Here is a 23,326-nt window from a genome sequence, read left to right as displayed (position 1 = left end):
GGCTTATAAATGTCAGAATAATGAACCATCCAGTTAACTAGTTGCAAATCACACTTTTTTAATTTCATTCTATTTAATGAAGTAATTTTCAAGTCACTAAGGCAACACACAACAAAACGTTATTTAATTGTTCTGTATTATAATGCCATTCTGATAACAAAATTTCATTCAATAATTGAATAATCATTTTAAGTGCCTTATGAGTACTGTAGGAAATACACAGATGAATAATGCATGCTTTCTCAACTTCAAGATGTTCATTTGTGAGATAAATACTAACCCAACCTATTCTATTTCAGAGCAGAATTAAGCAATTCCTAAGAGAAATATAAAGCATCTATACATCAGCAAAAAAACGGAAGCAATTAATTAACCTTGAATAGAAATCAGGCTGCCAGTTTCAAAGTTAAGAGTTCGGTTGTGAAATGATTTAAAGAAAAATTTGGTAAATCTAGCTAACCTCATTAACATTACCATAGTGGAGAGTGTTCTTAGAACATGATCCAAGTTATACAATGGTCTTTAACTTCATGATTGATGTGACAATTTTTCTTTGTCTCCACAGGGATTTTAGTGTAAACTTAAAGAAGCTACAAGTACTATAAGCCTAATGCCATTTTTAAATCAAAATTTACTAAAATTTCATAAAAATATACAATGATGAAATCATTTTCTGTTTCCAGTTGGTCATATACCTTCCATCATTCATCTAGATGCTAAAATGATAAGATTTAATTATATCACGGACATACTAGATCTAGTGATAAATCTATTCACTTTCTCAGATCTTTTTATTTCCTTTTTTTCCCTTGTTCCTATCCCAGTTTGGAACCATGGCAGTGTCTTCTGTAAGAAGTCTGTTTAGTAAATTTTGCAAATAAAGTTTGGATATTTTTGCTGGATGGCATATCTGGTCAGTGAGTTGAACTAATACGCTTCCACCTTCATTTTACACACACACACACACACACACACACACACACACACACAGAGAGATGTCAACTCAAATGTTAGAAAAATGGCTTAGATATTTATTTAACTAACTTGAAACCAATACAGGGAAATAACTAACAAGGGTAACAGACAAAAAGCACATTTAAATTCAGATAGAAGACAAAGAGGTGAGGCCCTCTAGTTATTAGTAGACAACAAATGAGGCCTGATGGAACTCTGATAACTGCAGGAAGCAGAGTCAAGCTCCTATTGTTGCATTGTTTCTTTGAGCGAAGTCACCATCATTCAAGCCTGTCCCTAAATTGGTTCCTGCCATATTTTCCCACCCACATCATTTAGTAATCCACCACATTGTATTCCTAACATTTACCAAATAGTCCTGGATCCTACTGCCACCTCTTCATCCATTAGGTCAGGGTTTTTTCCTTCCATTATTTCAATAACATCCATATTTGTCTTCTTTCGAGCTGGCTTCCTTCTATAGGATCCTCTGCTGAACCATCATAATTATATTCATAAAACATAAGTCCTTGTATTTCACACTCTCTTTTAACCATCAAATAAGTCTCATGCTTTTTAACAGCTATAGAACACCATTCACAATCTCATTCTTTCTTACTTCTCCAGATTTCTTATTCTTATTGTTCCATTTTGTTCCCGTCTTTGTCTCTATATTATAATTTTTCAAAAATCTTCTTCTTCCCTCTATATTCTATATATGCACATTTCTGTGACTCCACTACCATTAGAATATTTTTTATCTTGTGTACACCTGTCTCCATGTACTTTAAGATTTCTCAAGAATTCTGTGCTTATTTGGAGCCCTTCCTCCCTAAACACTCAACTTCCCTTACTGCCTCTGCCTGTATCCTTCCATTGTTTCTCCTCTATGTTATGTTTCCATTAAAGAACGTACTAAGGGGAATCATAGGTGCCATATTTTATGGTTTTCTTTTCCACTGCGTTACTGTATCTACTAATGCAGTATACATACTCCACTGATGTTTGATGAATGCAGATGAACTGCATTGTTGTGAGCTGTACTGGAAGAGAAAATTCTTTAAGATCCTGAATTCATATATTCTCTCTGAACTCAGTTTACTAATCAGCTAATTATAGGGGATTGAATGAATTGATCTTTGAGGCCTTTGTATGATCTTTAAAATGGCCTACGAATTCCTCCAAGATCTAATTGCATCACTTCTCTTTCTTTATTTTCTATTCATCTAATTGTTTCAGCCACACTGGTCTCTTTTCTGTTTCCTAAACACACCAGGCATGCATCTCACTTAGGTAAATTATAATACCTACTTTTTCAGGTCTATATTATCCCTCATTATCCCCATGGATATCTCCTAATTTCCTTCAAGACCTCATTATAAGCTACTATATAAACTAATATATTTTCTAAATAATGTAGAGAACAGAGTATCAATAATAAAGATCCTAGTTTTTTTTTTTTTTATAAGTTTATTTATTTTGAAAGGGAGAGAGACAGAGAGCATGTGGAAGGGACAGGGAGAAAGGGAGAGAGAGAATCCCAAGCAAACTCTGAACTGTCAGCACAGAGCCCCATGTGGGGCTCATATTCATGAACCATGAGATCATGACCTGAGCCAAAATCAAGAGTTGTATGCTTAAACGACTGAGCCACCCAGGTGCTCCTAAAGATCCTAGTTTTTTCCCCCCTTTTTCCTATATCAGCTTTATCTTTATAACACTATTTTATTTACTATTCATTATGTTTATTGATTATTGTCTAACATTTCATTTTGGAATGTCAACTCCTGGAGGGCAGAAATCTGTGTTTGTACAAGAGTGTATTTTAGGTACATAGAAAATTTCTGATCACATCAGTAATTACTCGTTGACTACATGAATACAGGTAATATTTTTTTCTATGGATAAAAACCTTAGTTCAAAATCAGTGCTGAATTTTCAAATAATCTTTATATATTCTTGGTCTTATATCTAGCTTTGCTTAACTTGTCTACTTAGAAGGCTGTTTCTTCTTTTAAAAAGTATATTTCCTATAAATTCTAAACATGTCTTACCTATTCATTAAACCTGTAAAGTTTGTCTCAAATCCATTTTAGAATGAGATATTTGACTCATCTCATTAGTTAGAAGTGATTTCTCGGGGCGCCTGGGTGGCTTAGTCGGTTAAGTGTCCGACTTTCGCTTAGGTCATGATCTCGCGGTTCGTGGGTTCGAGCCCCGCGTCGGGCTCTGTGCTGACTGCCAGCTCAGAGCCTGGAGCCTGTTTCAGAGTCTGTGTCTCCCTCTCTCTCTGACCCTCCCCTGCTCACGCTGTCTCTCTCTCTCTCCTAGAAATAAATAAAAATATAAAAAAAAAAAAGAAAAAAAAAGAAGTGATTTCTCCCCATACAAAACTACTGGAGCATTTATTAGTATAATTTATTTGATTTTTTAATAAACATAATGCAAATCATTACTTTGAAAGATTATTAATTATTTTACCAACTAAATTATAACTCTCCATGAGTAATTTATGCATATATATGTTTTGCATTGTATGTATATAAACATAATTTGTACTGTTTGGTTTTCCACAACTAAATCACAAAATAGGCATTAACTATATGAAAATTACTTTATGAAGTATGTAAAAATAAAAAATTACATACACCACTTAATTATTTCATAAGGAAGTGCTCTTTTTAATTACTTTATAGTTTTTTTAGTTGCCAAATAAAAACATAATTTTGGTTTCTTTCTATGGGATGGAAAGAAAAAGAAAATCATTTCTTTAAATGAATTCGATATAATTAGGATGCTACTAATTATACTGTATTTTAATAGCTACCAATCAAGGATTCACTAAAGCTCAGTAAGTCATGTGGAAGGTTAATGGGGAGGGAAATTAATTCGATTTATTTCCTAATTCAAACTGAAAATCCACATGTAGTTTTACTGTCCTCTGTTGATTGAGAAGCAAATGCTCCAGTCAACATTCCTATGCATATTAATGATACAACGAAATGAGAGTATTCTATTTTATCTTCAAATCAGCTACGAACTTCTCATGTTTAACAATCATAATAACATTTGAAGATAAAAATAATTCTAATCACACTCACATAAAATATTTTATTAAAATAAAAAACTCCATTGTCTTAAAAGAGATATGTACCTCACATGTTGTCTATTTACATTCCAAATAAAAAAAAAGGTCTGCATTCCTTTCAGATAAAACTTCAAAATAATATCTTTTACATATTTATTAGATTTATTTCCAAAGGATGACCTAATCTTGTTTACACATTATTTTATTTATTCCTCTTTATAATTTTATAAATTAAATAAATTTTTATAAAAGTTATAAATTATTACTCAAATCCTCATATTTCTACATGGAGTAAGTACTATTATCAGGGTACAATTATGAATACAGTGTGAACAGGTACTAGATGGCTCTGGTGATTGGTGCAACTTTTTCATAAAAGAAAAGAGTAATTTAGAGAGATAGAAGTTTGACAATTTATTTAAACACAGAAGTCCAATGAGAGACAAAACTAGCACTTAGACCCAAGTCAAAACCTAAATCAGATCAAGACAATTATCGCAAACCCTTACAATAGCTTTCCATCTCAGACTAAATGTCAAAAGCTTTTTATGGCATCATAGGTATATAGAATCTATCTTCATCTCTCATTTTTTTTTCTCTACTCTTTACCTAACATTCTCCCTTTTATTTTATCTATCTAGAACTAGAATTCTTGTTCTTCCTTAAAAGATACAGACATTTATGTAGACAGACTCTTTACCAAGGCTCTGCCTTCAAAGACTGAGGTTTTCCCTCCAGATACCTTCTAAACCTTTAACCAAATATCACGTTCACTGTGGCAACACTTGCAACCCTACAATTAGTACCCCTTTCCTTGATTTATGTTTCTCTATGGCACATATCATCATCTGACCAAATATGTGTTTGACCCATTAATTTGTTTATTGACTATGTCATATTTCTATAATATAATATGCATGAGATTTGGAAGGTTTATGAATTTTTTCTGATGTAATTTCTTGGCTTGGAAAAGTATTTGGAACAAAGCAGTACTCAAAAAATATTTCCTAGCTGAAACTGCCCAATATTGTCAAATTGCCTCCCAAAGTAGTTGCTCAATACGTAAACATACACTCTATGAATGTTCTTGTTTTCACACCACAATTCCCTATGTTTTGCATTATAAAACTTGGTTTGTTTTGGAAATTGGCAAGTAGAAACATTTATCTCATTTTTACTATAATTATAATTACTATAAATTAAATTATGAGATCTGTTGAGCACATTTCCATTTTGTCTCTCTTTTGCTAGTAGCCTTTTCATTTATTTTGCTCACTTTAGATCAACTTTTTTTCCTTTTTATTATTGATTTTTAATAATTCAAATATATTTAGAAAACTGGTATTTGGGTTATGGGCATGTTATTCATATTTCATTTCTATTTATTTTTAAGCTTTGCACATTATTTTAAACTTAGTCGGTTAAGCGTCCGACTTTCGCTTAGGTCATGATCTCACAGTTCGTGGGTTCGAGCCCCGCGTCGGGCTCTGTGCTGACTGCACAGAGTTTCAGTCTGTGACTCCCTCTCTCTCTGACCCTCCCCTGTTCACGCTGTCTCTCTCTCTCTCCTAGAAATGAATAAAACATTAAAAAAAAAATTAAAAAAAAAAAAAAAAGAAGTATAAAATAGGAATACCTGTGTGGCTCAGTCGATTAAGCGTCTTACTTCAGACCAGGTCATGATCTCACTGTTTGTGGGTTTAGCCTCATGTCCAGCTCTGTGCTGATATCTGGGAGCCTTGAGGCTGCTTTGGATTCTGTATTTCCCTCTCTATCTGCCCCTCCCCTGTTCTTGCTCTTTCTCTCTCAAAAATAAATCACAAACATTAAAAAAAAAGTAAAAAAATAATTCTGTTAAATTTAAATCTTCAGTGAGAGAGGAGAAAGCTTATTTGAAAATAAACACAAATAGATTATATTGAACTGTCTTCAGTTAACTTCACAATCAGGGTTAGGATAAGAACCAAAAGCTATCTGGAAAGAAGTGACCATATTATCTCTTCACTAGAGAATAAAACGTCCTGATACATATAGGTTTAAAGAAAATATCTGTCCTGTTGTTTTTTAAATTTTCCTGGATCCTAGTTTGTTTTTCTAATAATTGGATGTATTGTTTATACTAATACATTCACTATATTCCTTTTTTGTGTGATTTTGTGTAAAATGATTACATAAAAAGTTTGTATTATTTATGTGTGCATTTATTTGAATATTATAGATTAGGTACAGGAAATTTAAATCAGTTTAATATATCATTGGAATTTAAAATATGGGGATATTTTAGGAAAATGCATAACTTGCTTTTGTGTTTTGCAAATTTTGGATTGCTTGCCTATAGGGATAAATGGAGTCTTCTGTTCTACCCCACCTTTTGGCAATGTGAGCATTTTTGGAGACTATCATGGATAGTGTCGGAGGAAAATTCTTAGATTGAACATCTTTGCAAATTCAGACAATTAATGTCAGAGACCTGTCTAGGAGTTTTTGTTTTGTAGTGTAAGTATAAGCATCACATTTAGGTAGGAGAAATAAAAGGTTTCAACCGATTCAATAATGTATCCAATATGACAATGTTGCACAGTGTTTAAGTAGTAAAATTGGACTTGAACTGCTACCTCATAATTAAAAAAAAATTCCTTGCATTATTATGTATTATTTAGGCTAAAATCCATTAAAAGACACTGAACTAATTCTGGTATTTGAGTAAACGCAGATTCCTTTTCTCCCACCTACATCAGAATTTTAAAAATTGAGACCTAGAAGATCTCAAGGAAGCAGCCATGAAAAAACTGCATTTGAGTTTTCCAAACAGAATGGGAAGAAAGGATATTAGATCTGAGAGAGAAAGAATTTGACATAATGAAGCGAAAGAAGGCTAGTGAGGCAAGAGAGGAGCAAATGGGATACAGGGAGGCATCAGAGAGAAGGCGATTACAAGAGAACAGAGTAGACAGAAGCCAGATCTTGTAGTCATTACTTTTTAGTTTATTCAGTTGCGTTTTTATTTAATTGGTTTAAAGCTATAAACACACTTGATAATTTTATTTTTTATGAGAACTGCAGCAATACAAATCTAATAGAATCACCAAAGGTGGTGGACTAGAGTGAAATAGACAGTCTGTGAAAATATCCTATAGCTCTCTATTTGATTCAACACAATAATAAAAACAGATGAATGCTATATATTTGATAAATGTCTTCCTTAAATTCTATTTATATTATCATTTGGGGTATAATAAATGAGTAAATGTATCCATTTATTATTAGCATCTTATTAAAGCTGCTTGAAGATTTTAAAAATATTTATTCCAGACAGCAGTAGAAATAGAGAGTAATAATTTATATAACAGGAAATTTTATGGATATCAAACTGATAAATTGTACTGCTTTGCTGTAGCACTCTGGATTTTGTGATTTAAAAATACCAGACTTTTATTATGAAAGCCAAGTTACTATCACTTAGTGACTTTGTATAAGTTCTTAATTTCAGTTCTAATTTAAATGACTCCATTGTCCTATTACACTGGGGAGGGGGAAATAAATGAGTCACCTTGTTTCAAAATGTGAGGAAGTGTCATCTTTGATATTATTAGTTCCTGCATTGTGTTAGGCAAGCTGATTTTATGTGCTGGAGCAAAACCCATGGCTCATAAACTCAACAGAGGTGAGTGAGTTATGATGGTCTTGGAAATACGTTAATGAAATTCTGCAAACATCAGTATGGTACATTAGTCTTCATCACATTTGGCTTTATTAAACACACAGATAGATGGGAGGCTGTCATGTATGCCAATAGTTTTGCTTTTTCAAAATGACCTGAGGAAATATCAAAGTTTATCCCTTTTTTTTCAGCCATTTTAACATCTTGTGTAAATGATAAAATTTCATAGTTTGGTGATTTAAAGAATGATACCGTTTAGGATTTTGTCATCGTCATGATTTAATATTCATCAACAATCTATAATATATTGGACACGACAGGAAAAAGAGGACACTGCAAAGACACAATCTCTGCACTTAATTTATGTTTGCTTATTTTCTCTAAAGACTGGAGAAAATATTGTTTGCTTCAGGATACAAGGTTTGAAAGCTGAACTTTTCCATCAGAACCAATGGGGCTTACACCATACGAAGGCATTTTAAAGCAAAATAGACATTACAATAATAGTTATGCCAATTAAGAATAAAAATTCAAATGTTGAGGTCATTGAAGAAAAAAATTTGCTTTATCAATCTAATTATATACTGTTCAGTTTTTGGTTCAAATTAAAAACAATTTATAATAAGAATTTCTTTTCTCTTTTAAAAATTTAAAATTTTTTTTTAAAAATGTTTTTTATTTATTTCTAGGAAAGAGAGAGAGAGAGACAGCGTGAGCAGGGGAAGGTCAGAGAGAGAGGGAGTCACAGACTGAAACAGGCTCCAGGCTCTGAGCTGGCAGTCAGCACAGAGCCCGACGCGGGGCTCGAACCCACGAACGGCGAGATCATGACCTAAGCGAAAGTCGGATGCTTAACTGACTAAGCCACCCAGGCGCCCCAAAGAAATTTTTAAAAATTTTTAATGTCTATTTATTCTAGAGAAATAGAAAGAGACAGAACATGAGCAGGGGAGGAGCAGAGAGAGTCACACACACAGAATCTGAAACAGGCTCCAGGCTCTGAGCTATCAGCACAGCACCCGATGCAGGGCTTGAACCCACTGACCATGAGATTATGACCTGAGTTGAAGTCAGATACTTAATGGACTGAACCACCCAGGCACCCAGGATTTCTTTTTTCTACTTTGGGGTAATATATAACAGATCATGCAATCAATTTAGATTTTGAAACTGAAAAGTAGCAGTCACTTTCAAAATGTGATGAAATATATACTTTAAAATATTATATCAACCATATTCTGAATGCATACTTGAGCCTTGGGACATACCTTTAATATATTCTTTATACTATTGTTAGGGTAAAGCATCTCAACACCAAACATCCTTCTTTTCAAAAACAGTTTTCACGTATTTCTAGCATATACCCTCTCCTACAGCCACATTTTAAAATATATTGGGGGCACCTGGATGGCTCAGTCGGTTGAGCGTCCGACTTCAGCTCAGGTCATGACCACAGGGTTTGTGGGTTCGAGCCCCGCGTCGGGCTCTGTGCTGACATCTCAGGGTCTGGAGCCTGTTTCAGATTCTGTGTCTTCCTCTCTCTCTGTTCTTCTCCTACTCATGCTGTTTCTCTCTGTCTCAATAATAATAAACATTAAATTTTTTTAATAAATAAAATAAATCAAAATATATATACATATATATAATATGTCTAATTTGCTTCTAACATCATCCAAATATATAATATATATGTAATATCATTCTTTGTTTGCTTATCCTTATTTACTACCCTTATACATGGCAAGATAAAGATTATGTTACACAGCACAGCATTATATAAGTTCTCCAGAGGAAAACTTTCTTTGGTTTCAGTTGCTGCTGTTTAATTTATGTGATGATGATGATGATGATGATGATGATAATTTTTATTACTCTTAATTTTTGGTGTCTCTTATTTCTGGTCATGATGTAATGCTATACATTCTCTAAGCACTCAGTGTTACTAGCTAGCTATTTAAATATATAATATTTATCTATGTATATATAAATTTATATAATATATACTATATGAATATATGTATGCAGATATATGCATGTATAAATTATTACTTTATAATTTCCACAGATCTAGAATTATATAATTCTATATTCCACAAGACCAACTCAAAAATCAAAATTGAGATGTGGAAGCTTTAAGACAAAGTAATGCAAGCTTTACAATTACACTTCTGAAGGAAACTTAGGTATATGTACAAAAATGTATCCCTATGGCGCTAGACAAGGATATTAAAAAACATACTTTTCCAGATGCTAAATTTATAAATATGAGTGCATTTACCAGAGATTTTGAATTTGATGTGTTGCCACAAATGTAGTAGTAATTGATTGCTCAGTAAGAGTTGATTGTAACCTTGACTCGGTGGGATTCTATACAAAATAAAGTTGAAATACCAGAAATTCCTTGCCGAAAAGGAAAGGTAAAATTCCAAGTCTATTGAAAATAGAAATGTTGGATGGGAATTTTATACTACTTGTGCTCCTCTATCATTTAGACATATTCCCTGATGAGGTAAAATCAAAACAGTAACTTTAACAGGCATTGAGAAATTTTTTAGTGAGGACAGAGCAACCATATTATAAAAATATTCTTTGGGCTGCTTTCTAAAATCCAGAGATGCGGGTGGTAAATGCTATTAATTAAACATGCTACCTGATTTCAGTGTGGATGGTAAGATGATTGCTGTGCCAGAAGTCTAGTGTTGGTTCTGAACAGCCAGAGGTAACCGTCACAGTTCCTGGGTGTTATCTCTAGTCAGAATAGAATGATCTGCAAAACTACTTTGTGCTAATTACTGGTTCTACAAATATAATTGGGTGCAAGTTATATAATTATACAATTAGGATTATATAATTAAAAGAGAAAAACACACCCCACAGATCTGGTAAAAAAAAAAAAAAAAGTGCCCTAATTTGAATCACTACAATACAAATACAAAAGCTCTATCCTTGACTCATTTTCTAGTCATACTGTATATGACTCCATATAGAGTATCTTTGAGTAAAAAGTACAATATGACACTACATACATCTGTTATAAATCATCATTTTTACTTTTCCTAACAGATATATGCCATTTTTCAAAAGTAATTCTGTACTTGGTAAATTAAATTAATGCAATTTTTCATATATGATTATATAATTTTCCTGTATTATATTCATTTCTAGAACTTAGATTGGCACTGTTGTCATGGTGGTGGTTTACCAATTTGAAGTTACAAATATGTTTGCTCATCTCTGTGTTACTTATCAGTCCCTTATTAAGTAATAGAAACCTAGTACTATTGCACATTTAATATTCCCTTTGGAACTCTACAAGACCCAATGGCAGATTTTTCAGCACTGTCAATTGTATGACCAGAAGAGGTAAATCGAATTTAAAGTTGCCATCAAGGTCCTCTGGCTTACAATCATTCACTAGGTTGGTGAATAACTACTCTGAGCCTAATACATTTTTATTGCAAGGTGTCCAATACCCATCAAAAGCATCAATCTTATTGCACAATAATTATCTTTTTCATTGTCTCATAATGATGAAATACTGAATCAATTCCTCAATGGTTTCTCCTCTTCTTACACTTCATCGCAGTTCTGAGGGCTTGTTTTCTGAAACAAATCCTACTAGCAATTTTCTGAGCCTGAATTCCTAAAAGAACAAACCTTACACATAGACTAAATGTCAAGACATTTTTTGAAACTTACAATCCTAAGAGAATAGGAGTAAGACAATAGGGATGTGAGGATAGGAAAAGATAGGAAGAAATGCATAATGAAGCGCTACCCCCACCCCCATTATTGCGTCACATTAGCTCTAAGGAAACACAGCTGGTTCTTTAGCAGATATTTCTACATGGTCATATGGACTGGCTCCATGGAAAAAATTGTGTTGAGTAGTTAACTGAAATTAGAAAAGGAGAAATAATTTATCTGTCTATTACCCTCTTAGTTCCTGTTTGATTTCAAGATTCAGACAAGTTTCATTGCCTAAGGCTGACCAGCTGCATTAGCTAGTGGTTCTGTTTTAACCAACATAACCTGCCACACTACTGAGCAGGAATCTGATTTCTAGTGTGGCTGCATAATAGACTAACTAATACAAACATTAAATGTGTTTGTGGGCAGTAACTCCTTGGTGGAGTTAGTATGTGGACATAAAAAAAGCACTGCTAAAAATCATATGCAACCCTCAATAATCTGTGACAAATTCAAAGTAGAGAAAAATAATTATAGACCATGAACAAGTTTGTTCAACAACAGTTAAATTTGCTTTGGAAGGGCCACCTGAGTGGCTCACTCGGTTAAGCGTCCAATTCTTGGTTTTGACCCAAGTAATGATTCCAGGGTTATAGGAGAAACTCTGCATTGGGCTCCTTGTTGAGCATGGATCCTGCCTGGGATTCTCTCTCTCCCCACTCTCTGCCTCTCCCCCACTCATGCTTTCTCTCTCAAAATGAAAAAAAAAAAAAACATAGAAAAGGGATTTCTCATTAAGTGTGATGTTATTTAAATTTTTTTAAAAGAAATTAAAATAATCTATTGAGATTTTAATATGTATAAACCTTACACATATTATATTTGAGAATCTTTTGAAGTAAAAGCACCTGTATAGTAGGATATATGTCCAAATACATGAATATTCATTGCAAAATGTATTTAACTGAAAATTAAAAACAGACATAATGCCTATCAACAATAGTGTAAATGTGGTGATGGCTTAAAATGTATGGTACTCTATTTAGCATCTCTAATTATATATAAGTAACAGTTTACACAATGTATCTATTATCTATCCATCTGCTAAAAATCTTTATATGAGCATACAAAAAATGATTTCCACATTATACCACACACAAAATCATTTACAGACAGTTTAAAAACAAAAATATACAAAACACAATATAAAACATTTTGAAGAAAATTCAGAATATCTTCATGCTTTTGCTAGAGGGACTTACTATTTTAACAAAACATAGAAAGTTGAAATGGTATAAGATATTGAAATAAAATTTAACTACTTTAAAATTTAGAAACTGATGTTCAGAAGATACCACAAAATGTGTATAAAGTAAGCCACAAACTGGGAGAAGATATATGGAAAACATGTAAGTCACAAAATAATAGCAATAGACTATATGTGGTACCCTGAAGAATAATGGCGAAAAAAAAAGACAAACAAATATATAGGTACATAGACAAAATCATAGACCATTATTAGAAAGAATAAGAATTATGTTGGGATATTAGCAACTAGTAACAATCTATATAATTATGTCTTTACAAATGCCATTGTAAATAGTGGATATACCCTATAGAATAAAATGCAGCAGTCAAAGGAAAGAAACTAGTGTATGTACACCTTTTAAGTGTAAACAGATAAAAAAAGTACCATATTTTATATTGCTAAACCATTTAAATGTATTTTAAACTTACAACCTCCCAAATAAAAGGTATGGAAAATTCAAGGGTATATATTAAATACACTGGAATACTTATAAGCTGATGGAGATGAGAATGAGAAAGAGTAAGAAAGATGGTATATGTGGATACAATAATGAACAAAGAAACAAAAGAAAAGACAATGGATTAATGTCCATTGATTAATGTAATTGAGTTGTATTTCTAACCTAATTCTCTACACATAAAGAATGAAAACAAAAACTAGTACAATAGGTCAGGAAAGCTAATATAACCAGGTGACAGGTGATTAAGAAAGTTAGGACTGTGGCTTACAATTGTTAATGACATGCACATTTCCTATTTAGTTTGGAGTGCATAAATAGCTGCACTATTCACAGCGTCTAGATGTTAGCAAGGTTAGGTTCAGCAGTATGTTCTATTCCCTGTTGACGTTTTCAAAATGTGGTAATTCTGGTATTTATTAGGTTTGGAGATTCAGTTTTCAAATAACTTATCTAAAATACAATAAACAAACACAAAGAAATAAAAGCAAAGTGTAAAATCTTTCTACTATGCTTTATTTAAATGATTTAAATTGTCAGATGATAAAGACAGTTCCTGATTCATTATGCTAAGCATACTACGTCAGTCTGAGTAAAGACAAATATTATATTTTCATTCATATGTGGAGTTTAAGAAACAAAACAAATGATCATAGGGGAAAAAAGAGAGACAAACAGAGAAACAGACACAACTATAGAGAACTTCTGATGATTACCAAAGGGGAGGTGGGTAGGGGGTGATGGGTATTAAGGAGTGCACTTTTGATGAACACCAGGTGTTGGGTGTTAAGTTTTGAGTTAATGAATTGTATACCTGAAACTCATAGTATACTGTCTGTTAAATAATTAGAATTATATAAAAACTGAAAAAACATAGATTGTCCAAGGAATTAGACAATTGTAAAACTAAATTGCTTGAATTTATTTCTAATTCTACTAATTAATAGAGGTACAAAAATAAAAGATAGTTACTAACTCACCTACCCCATTTTTAAAAACATCCATATTCAAATAGTTTACCTTAAAAAATATATTTTTATAAGTGAATGGATGAATAATTTTGTTCCAGAAATGACACTTTAATATACTATTTTTTCTTAATCTTTAACTTAAATCAATGTGAACAATATAGTCCTAGTTTTGTCCCCAGATTTCTCAGAGGCATAATATCGTGGGCCCCATATCTTGATTCTTGGACAGTATTAGAAGTCTTTAAAGATAATTAAAATGTTTCTTCAACCATCTCTCAATTTAGAAAATCTTATATAAGAATTTGCATTTGTAACTAAAATTGTTATTAGAATGGATCTATGTGCCTTATAGTACAACTGTCAAATTTGTTTTTTTTTTATTAAAAGTTAAATATTTCTTTTTTTTTAAACTTTTTTTAAATTTATTTTTGAGACAGAGCGTGAGCAGGGGAGGGTCAGAGAGAGAGGGAGTCACAGACTGAAACAGGCTCCAGGCTCTGAACTGGCAGTCAGCACAGAGCCCAATGCGGGGCTCGAACCCACTAACCGCGAGATCATGACCTAAGCGAAAGTCGGACGCTTAACCGACTAAGCCACCCAGGCGCCCCTGAAAAAGTTAAATATTTCTTTATACACATGTATTCCCGAAACTCTTCTGGTAGAAGGCATGTTATTAATACAGGTTAAAATGGTATAGGAGAAAATCAATTTAGTTGTTCAGAGACTTGGAAATTAGGAAGAGAAGAATGATGAATTGCAGGTTAAGAAAATTGAGGTCAATGCCTAGTCTTTTGCTGAAAACAATGTTATGTAATTTTAGATACATCTTTTTTCACATCAAAGTTTCTAATTTCCTAACCTGAAAGAAAAAAAAAAGGATCTAGAAGCACACTTATACATAGCATGTTTCTAGAAATATTTAAAACATAAAGTTAAGTATATTTGTATACAAGTTCAGGATAAAGTTCTGGGTTTGAGAGACATATTTGTAAATCCTCAGCGTCAACACAAATTTAACAGCTTGGGATGGATGAGAGGACTGTGGGAGTGACAGCAGACAGACATGAAGAGAGATTTAAGGACTGGTACAAACAATGTGTAAAAATTAGTAAGTCATGGAACAATCCAGGGGACAAACAATGACTAGAGATGGAGTCTGGTCTGGGAATCAAGGAAGTGTATGTTTGCAGATAGAGGTGGACAGACCATTTCAAATGCTACTCATTGATCAAGACTGAAGATTAGCTTTTGGATTTGTCAATGTGGGTGTCATCACTGACCTCATTTATAAATCACCATGTGAACAAAATTCTTATAGGAGTGGCAACAAGACGGAAAATATGAGAATTACTGAAATACTCAGGATTACAAATAGGTATTTTCTTCCTTCCTTTCCTTCCTCCCCATGCCCCCTTCCTTCCTCGTTCCGTCCCGCCCTCCCTTCCTTCCTGTTTCATGATACTTTAGCCAATTTCAAAGCACTGACTAGAGATTCATCTTGAGCTGCTGAGTAAATCCATACCCAACAACTTCCATTTTCTGTCTCTCACACTCTGTGCCCCACTCTATATCTACCCTAATCACCCTAGGGCCAGATGTTATACAATTAGGGACAGCTTCTCATTTTCCCAGAACCCATTGAAAAATTAGTTAATCCATAGGGTGCTCACAAAACCTAACTAACCTCACCTTACTTGTCATACATAAACTGCCTTACAGCTCCAGTTTATTGGTATACTGTCTCTGTCCACTGATGCTAACTCTTCTGTGGCCCCAAGTGAAACCCCTCTCCCCTGTATATCTGGAAGTAACAACGTTTTGTCTTTCATCTATCTGAGTGTCATTAGTTTCTGCACCGTGTTCTGGATTCGAAAGAATCTTTAAATAATAAAATGAATCTCTTGAGAAATTTTGCTATGAGAGAAAGAGTTGGACTGAAAATATTTAAGGGCAAGGGAAGCTTTTCTTTTCTCTCTCTTTATTAAATTTGGCTGAGACTGTAGGATATTTGGATGTTGATGAGAATAATTTAATAAAGAAGGAAGCATTGTTGAATCAGAGAAGAGATGAGTCCATTTCAGGACCAAAGATTTTTAAATGGACTATCCATACTGGTTGATAGATATGATGGTGGTAGCAAGGGCAATTCACAAATCAATTGTTAATTCTAAAGTAGAAACAAAAAAAATGGATATTTGGTGATGGTAATATTAAGCTTATGCTATAATATCAATGCATACTGGCTCCCAAGAGAATACATTTCAACAGAACACAGTTAAAACTTCAAAACACTAATGTGTTGTGCTATGGATCAAGGAGTTTCCTCTAGGGTATGAAAACTTGGCTTCTTTTCATTACATTAAAAAAAATCATGCTGCAAAAACTGCTGAGTTCTGCATTTCTCCATGGAAATTAACCAATTTAAACAAAAAGCAGTGAAACGTGATTCACTCACTTACAATTAAGATTATCTCAGTATATTCGACATCAAGTTACAATTTTTCTTTGGATTACCATTGTCTCCTGAGGATTCGGCAGCAGTATAAAGGGTCAGGCTTAATAAATTATTAAATATCCTACTGGAAATCTGCTGCCTAACCTATAACTTTTCTGAGTAGTACTGCAACAATGAGAAGTGTGTGGGTGTTTGATTTTATGCATATGTTTGCAGCTTATCCAATTTTAAAGAACTTGGGTTAAAAAACTGTGCCTGATATTTATTCATAGTAAATTTTTCTTTAGTTTAGTAATGTACATGCAAATTGCCGACCTCAGAATTGGATTTTGCATATTTTCCATGCTTTTAATAATTTCTTTTGGTATGAAGCCTATAAATATGCTTTTGAAATCTTTCTAACCAACCAAAGACATTTTATTTTCTTGTTAGGCAATTATAATATAAAAATATTCTATAATAATTCTCTCTGATGAATATAGCTGAAAAAGATTTACAATATTCAGAGTTACGACATAAAAAATTAAGTTATATTTTGTTTTAGTTTATTAAAAGTTGTTTCTGAATGACAAAAATAGTTCCCATTAAGAAGCAGAAATAAAATATTTTGTGGATTTTTAAATATTTTTATATTTTAATGTTACCTTTATTATTTTCATCTATATTTTTAAAATGTCATTTAGTTCTTGGTAAACTGAATCATTATTCCATCTTTCCAATTGTGTATTATAAGTAAATCAAACAGAAACATCAGAATTCCTGAAATATGAGTTTCCTTATTTGAAAAATTTTTGTTGATATAAGTATATCCAGGAAATAGTGTAAAATTATGTTAATTGATGAAAATACCTTATATTTCTGTAATGTCAGTGATTTGATTATAATGACAAAAAGAAAATAAGGTATAATTTTGGAAAAATTTGTTTGTGATAGGGGATTCCATTTTAGATATTTCTGCAATGACTATTTTCCCTATAAAGACAACATTTGCTAAATAATATGTGTTGATGCAGCTTTTTATGTAATAGTTGAAATCCATATAAATAGAATTTTACATTTTTTTTTTTTTAGATTATAAACTATCAACTCAAACTTTCAGTATAGACATTTATTGTAGAGGCTGGGAAATGAGAAATTGAAAAAAAAAATAAAGCTCTTCATCAATTGGAACAATTCTATTGATCCTCAGTTTTACAAGAATGACTTTTAATTTAATGTTTACTTCCTAAAATATCTAAGTAATCTTTAGAATAAATATAACAAACATATATTGAGAATGATTTCTGAGGTAAAGCTCTTTAGTTAAAAAAGAAGAATGAATGATGTGTGTATTGCAAAAGTTTTTTTTTTTAACTATCTCTTAGAGTTTAATTTAGATTAAATAATCATGTTGGAAGGGGGCTAATAAGTCATTTATATTTTGTATATGTTAAGATTGTTAAATACTGTTAATTATTTTCTTCAAAACAATTCAGTTCCAATAATAGAACATTAGGATACTATTGTATTTACATTGCAATTAGTTGAATGACAGATTACCATACACTCTGTGAAAAAATGATGAGCACAGAAGACGGTTTATTTTTTAAAATGGTTATTTATTTATTTTGAGAGAGAGTGTGAGGGGGTGGTGCAGAGAGAGAAGCTGAGAGAAAATCCCAAGCAGGCTCTGTGCTATTGATGCCAGTATAGAGCTGATGGAGAGCTAATACCCAGGAACTTTGAGATCATGACCTGAGCCAAAACCAAGAATCAGTTACTTAACCAACTGAGCCACCCAGGCACCCCCAGAAGACTGTTATATCGAACCTGATTTCTTGCAATGACAACCCAGAATTTTGTCCACTACAATGGAATGAGCTACATGTTATAGACTCTCATTAGTTGGCATAAGAGCATTTAACATAAGGGAGGATAGTTTTCTTAAATGCACTTTCCTTAATAAAACATATTCTTACTAGTAAACCAGGTAAACTCATCAATGACATTGACAGTGAGAATTTAGAATGATATGGCACTGGATATTTTTATGGTTTCCTTTATTTTTTAGGAGGGAATGGGAGATACTACCTTTATGGATTACCTAGAAGTTTTATATATATTATCCAAGTGGTACTTATAATAATTTTTATACTTTTCTGTATAGAGGTACACAGTCTTAGTAGCAATGTTATTGAGATTTTAATCCATCTGACCCATCCCAAAGTTGCCTTCTTAACATAGTCTGCTGCTCAGGATACTTATTAGGTGTAACTTTATTTGGATGTACCTTAAACATGAGTTCCCCCAATTCTAAAGTTTTATTTAGAAATTTGGAGTAAGTTGAATCACCTGAGTGGCTCAGTCAGTTATGTGTCCGACTTCGGCTCAGGTCATGATCTCACAGTTCGTGGGTTTGAGCCGTATGTCAGGCTCTGTGCTGAACGTTTGCTCAGAGCCTGGAGCTGCTTTGGATTCTGTGTCTCCTTCTTTCTCTGCCCCTCCTCCCATCATACTCTGTCTCACTCTGTCTCTCAAAAATAAATAAATGTAAAAAAAAAAAGAAATTGGAGTAAGATATTCAATTCTCACTTAATATATCTTTTGAGAAGCAAACAATAATATAAAAGTGTAAATAATTTGATAAATATATACTTTGGAAAATAATTAAATGAATGAACTGAGGAGTTTGCTTTCACTATTTCCTGTTTATCAGTTTTCAAGATATATTTAACCTAGTATCACAGGTATTTCTATGCTTATTTCACTTCTCTTTTTTGTTATATTAGTCATGGTGTTGATTCCATGTCATATTACTAATAAGGTGACAGTCCTTAACTCTATTATTCTATATCTCTATTCCTAGAGGATAAAGAAGACAACAGAAAACAATTTGGTAAAAATTTGCACAAAGAAATACTACTCAAATTGATACAAAAATAAAATAATTTTAATTCTATGGATGAATGATAAATAAATTTTCAAGATTATAATTTTGTATGATAGAGTATAATCAAGTTATTACAAACCTGGTGCTTTGTGTGTGAATACGGACAGTGTGATTGAAATTATCTTTGAGCCAGATAGAAAACCTTATTATGATACCATATATTTATCAGTGTAAATATCATTGAGATTTGGCTTGTGAGCAACAAGATATTTAAAATGCCAAACTCTTACATACAAAATTGATAAATGCATATGCCAATGGTTTAGGATTTTTTTGCCTAAGTGTATGAAGACGGAACTAGACAAAACCCCAGTGATTCAGCTCCATTGTTACATTATTCTAGTTTATGTTTCTTAGGCATATTTATTATTATTAATTTACCAATTCCCACTTATCTTTAACCAGATTAAAATGAATTCTGCTTTACAATCTAGTTAATAAACACAGGAAGGTGTAGAGATAGAAAGAGATCTGATTTATATTTTCTCCAAGTGGCTGCTGAAAATTATTCCTCCTGAAAACGCTTTTGATATCCTAATTCCTGACTTATGACTTTGATTTATTGAGTGTAACACTACTTTTTTCCTCCCAGTGTTCCTATAAAAACATAGTTGTATCCAATGCAGTAATAATTCACAAAGTTTCAAATCAAAGAGTTATCATGCCAAGGAATAAATGGGAATAAGAGAGAGCTTTCCAGGCAAGTGCCATATATTATTGAGGGGAAGGTTTGTTTCCAGGAAGAGATGACAGGTCTTCTCAACTGTAAGCTTTGGGTCAGGCTCTACAGTGATTTAGTTCTAGAGCAATGAGCTAAAGCAGAAAAGGCCAAGCAAGTCCTATAAATCTTGACAGGCAGAATGACAAATGTTATAGCAGTCAGGTAATGCACATTTCAGAACATGTAAACTAAGTTTGAAGTAATAGGTAGCAGTATCCCTAAGAAGAAACCCTGATTCTGAACTGTGGTCACAGAAAGAAAATTTTTCTCTTATATTGCTTGCTGGGTTTGGAGAGTTGAGATAGGTCAGATCACAAGGAGGAAGGTAGAATAAAAATTTGATGAGAATGAGGACTCTGTTTAATGTTTTGCAAAAAAGCAATGCAATAAATATCTATGAGATTTTATACATGGTCAGGAACACAAGAGTATAGATGTAGATCTGAATTCTTTGCAGGGGCCCATGTAATGGTGCACCAGAAATTTAATGTTTCAGTGGAACCCATAGAAAATGATAAATTTATGCAATTGTTAGAACTTAGTGCTGACTGGAGAGCTGAGACAATTAACTTTGATATGCGGTTGTGTTGGGGCACTTTGGCATCAGCAGTGTGACCATTCCAATGAAGAGATTCCTTCCCATACTTATACATTATGTCATATTCTCATTATACATGTGTACACATCTATCTATCTACTGTCTGTCTATCTATTTATCTATCTCTGGGCTTATAGCATTCATGGTGTTTTCTTGCCTTGTGGCTTTGATTCCAACCATGCTTACTAGGAACTGATTCAGAAACCTAGAACCACCAAGTTCTTAAAAATAAGAATTCCCATTTTAAAATCCTAAAGTTGGAATAATTCAAAATTATACAGATTTATATGAATATATATACATAAGCATAGACCAATATAATCTATGGAAAACATATTTTAATTTATTGCTTTCCCATTAAACTTGATGGCCAATTTTTAAAAACACTAACTTCAGATCCAGATTAGGTATGTGTCCCAGCTCCACTACACCCTAAGTTAATAATTCTATACAAGTTACTGAAATTTTGAGCTTTTTTCCCCCATGTAAAATGGAAATGAAAATCATTCCTATTTCACTGGATCACAATGAAGATTAAATAAATAGATGTAAAACATAATAAATTATAGGATTACATGATATTATGAATATCTGTATATACATATACTAATATATACATACATATGTATATCTTAATTAATATTTGTAATATATAACAATGTATATGATGTGATTTAAGTATAAAAAGCAAAGTTCAGAATAGTATGCACAGTTGCTAACTATTGTGTTAGAAATGTGGAGAACATAAATGAATGCTCTTGTTTTCAAAACATCAAAGAAAGTGCATGTCTATAAGTAGAAGAAATGAGCATTGGAGAAAGGACAGGAATAGAATTTAAAGTTATCTAATAAATCATATTTTACCATTTTTTCTATGAAATATGTACTTTTCACATAGTTTAAAAACTAGATTTCATTTAAAACATTTTACAAATTTATTGGCACATGCTAAGTGTTGATTATGCTGCCCTGATGACAATGGTAACAAAGATGATTATGTATGCTAAATATTTTAAGAAGTCTGAAAATATCATTAAGAAAAAATAAACAAATATTTCCTCTCTCAATAAGTGTGAGACACTGAGAACATAATAGAGATGTTACAAATATCGAAAATATGGGCCTGGGATATGATTATTTAATTGCAATGACACACCTTCATATGACTTCCGGTCAAATTTAGCATTTTAAACATAAACATTTAGTACACTCCTGCCTTAGGATAAAAGATAAGACCATATATAATGGTATAAATGGAAAGGAACAGAAGACAGCAGCATTAGAGAGTTTTTAATATATTTCAGAAAGACAGGTATTTATGGAAGTGTTTTAAATAATATAACAGGGTAACAATCTGAGACCTAAGTGCTTACAGTAAGAAGTGCTTATTTCTGTCATAACATCATCATAAAGACTAAGATATTTTAGATAATAGACATTAAAAAAAGGAGGAAAATTAATGAAACATGCTATAAACAGGGTACAAGTTTTCACTGCAATGTTTTAAGGAATTACTACTATTAAAAAAGGAACAAAGGAGAGAATATAATAGATCATATACAAAAGATGAAGAATAAGATGAGATTACAATTCTTTTCAGAAAAATTAGAATATAACAATGCAAAACAATCCTTATTCTTAGACAAAATGTTTCTCAACTTGTGTTTTAATCTGGAGAAACACTTATTCAAGGCAGAAAACACATTTTCCTATATGTAAAACCTCCAAAATGTATCTGTGGTCCTCCCTTTTACAGAAAGTTATTAGAAGATGAACTCCAGGGATGCCTGGGTGGCTCAGACAGTTAAGCATAGCTGTCAGCTCAAGTCATGATCTCATAGTTCAGGAGTTTGAGCCCTGCAATGGCTCTGTGTTGACTGCTCAAAGCCTGAAGCCTGCTTCAGATACTGTGTCTCCTCCTCTCTCTCTACCCAGGCCCCGCTTGTGCTCTGTCTCTGTCTCTCTCTTAAAAATAAAAATATTTAAAAAGTAAATAAAAAAGATGCATTCCAATAGAATGTGAGAGTGAGTCAAAAATACTGAGGTCACAAGATGAAGGAAACATGAGTTAGAACACTGATGGAGTCAAAGAAATTTCCACAATGGTTGGGGAAAGGCCACTGAAAGTCATTTATATTCACAGAGAGAGTAAAGTGAACCCAGGTGAACCCAGTCTAAATAATAATAAATTAGAAAAAAAATTATTGAGAGATTGTTGAACAATTTTGAAAAAAATGGGTAAATGGAATGTAGGCATAAATAAAAGTAAGTCAATTATTGTTTTTTTTAAAAAGAAAACAATAGAGTGAACAAGGAAAATATAATTTGGTTTATAGTTTCATTAGTGATTAATATTTACACAATTGCATGTTGATGTATTTAACACAAAATACATGATGATATAACCTAAAAAGTATTTTTTCTTCATTTGTAAAAAGAAATGCTAAAGAATTTATGTGTGTGCAAGGGAATAGTCTCTGCAAAGTAAATACT

This window comes from Hyaena hyaena, unplaced genomic scaffold, assembly GCF_003009895.1.
Source record: "Hyaena hyaena isolate Hyena2069 unplaced genomic scaffold, ASM300989v1 scaffold_309, whole genome shotgun sequence".
In the NCBI taxonomy this organism is placed as follows: domain Eukaryota; kingdom Metazoa; phylum Chordata; class Mammalia; order Carnivora; family Hyaenidae; genus Hyaena; species Hyaena hyaena.
Note: the sequence above shows the minus strand (reverse complement) of the source record.